The following is a 1,451-nucleotide window of genomic DNA, read 5'->3' on the forward strand; positions in this document are numbered from 1 at the left end:
TCATGTAATCAAGGCAGATTAAGGTCTAGCTGGAGATTAAAGTGAAATAATTTTTTTTTTTTTTGAGACGGAGTTTCGCTTTTGTTGCCCAGGCTGGAGTGCAATGGCGTGATCTCCAGCTCATCGCAACCTCTGCCTCCTGGGTTCAAGCAATTCTCCTGCCTCAGCCTCCCAAGCAGCTGGGATTACAGGCATGTGCTACCACACCTGGATAATTTTGTATTTTTAGTAGAGATGGGGTTTCTCCATGTTGGTCAGGGGGGTCTCGAACTCCCGACCTCAGGTCATCCGCCTGCCTCAACCTCCCAAAGTGCTGGGATTACAGGCGTGAGCCACTGTGCCCGGCAAAGTGAAATAATTTTAAGGGAAAAAATATAAGTAACATAAACCATATAAAGTTTTAATTCTGTGGATTACAACCTAATAATGGTCATGAAGTCAACTTAGTGGGTTTGTTACCCCTTTTTTAAAAAAAATATGCATTGCAATGCATATCTTTATGGATATTTTGTGAAATTTTTGTTTGCTATATTGTTATTTATATTGGAGTTGCAGTGTTAAATGTTTTTAATGTGGGTTACAGTCAAAAAATATGAAAGGGTAGTTCAGACTTCTGGATTCAGAAAAATCCAGAAGTTTGCAGATGAGAGGTGACTTTGGGGAGTTAGAATTTTGACAAGTGAAAATGAGTAATGAGAGGAAAAAGTGGAGAGCAGAGGCCGGGTGCAGTGGCTCATGCCTGTAATCCCAGCACTTTGGGAGGCCGAGGTGGGCAGATCATTTGAGCTTGGAGTTCGGGATCAGCCTGGCCAACATGGTGAAACCGTGTCTCTAGTAAAAATATAAATATTAGCCAGGCAGGGTGGCGGGTGCCTGTAATCCCAGCTACTCAGGAGGCTGTGGCAGGAGAACCACTTGAACCTGGGAGGGGGTGGTTACAGTAAGCTGAGATTGCACCACTGCATTCCAGCCTGGGCTACAGAGTGAGACTCAGTCTCGAAATAATAGTAATAATAATAATAATAATAATAATAAAGTGGAGAGCAGAGAGAAGTGGGTCTCCAAGCCTGGCACCAGGATGAGAAACTGAGCAACAAGGAAGGATTTAGGGGATACCTAAAGAATTTTGTGTGTGGGAAGATATGGAGAGTTAAGACCTTTTGTTAATAATTAATTGTATTCCCTAATGGATTACTGATAGCTTATCAGCTCTGCTTGCCTATGTGGACTTTGACAGCTCCACCTTTAGTGTGGTTGAAAACAAGTGAGAACGCCACGATAGGCCCGGTGGTGGGGTGTCTGGTCCTGCCCCCTCTCTGCCCAGCAATCTCCTTGAAGGGTGCCTAGTTCTCCTGTGGATAGTATTGACAACTAGCCTGGAAAAGCCATGGGACTGCTCTCCAACTTTGGTTTTAAGAGATTAACACTCCTTTAGGATACGTGTTTACGGG

This window comes from Mandrillus leucophaeus, unplaced genomic scaffold, assembly GCF_000951045.1.
Source record: "Mandrillus leucophaeus isolate KB7577 unplaced genomic scaffold, Mleu.le_1.0 Scaffold86, whole genome shotgun sequence".
In the NCBI taxonomy this organism is placed as follows: domain Eukaryota; kingdom Metazoa; phylum Chordata; class Mammalia; order Primates; family Cercopithecidae; genus Mandrillus; species Mandrillus leucophaeus.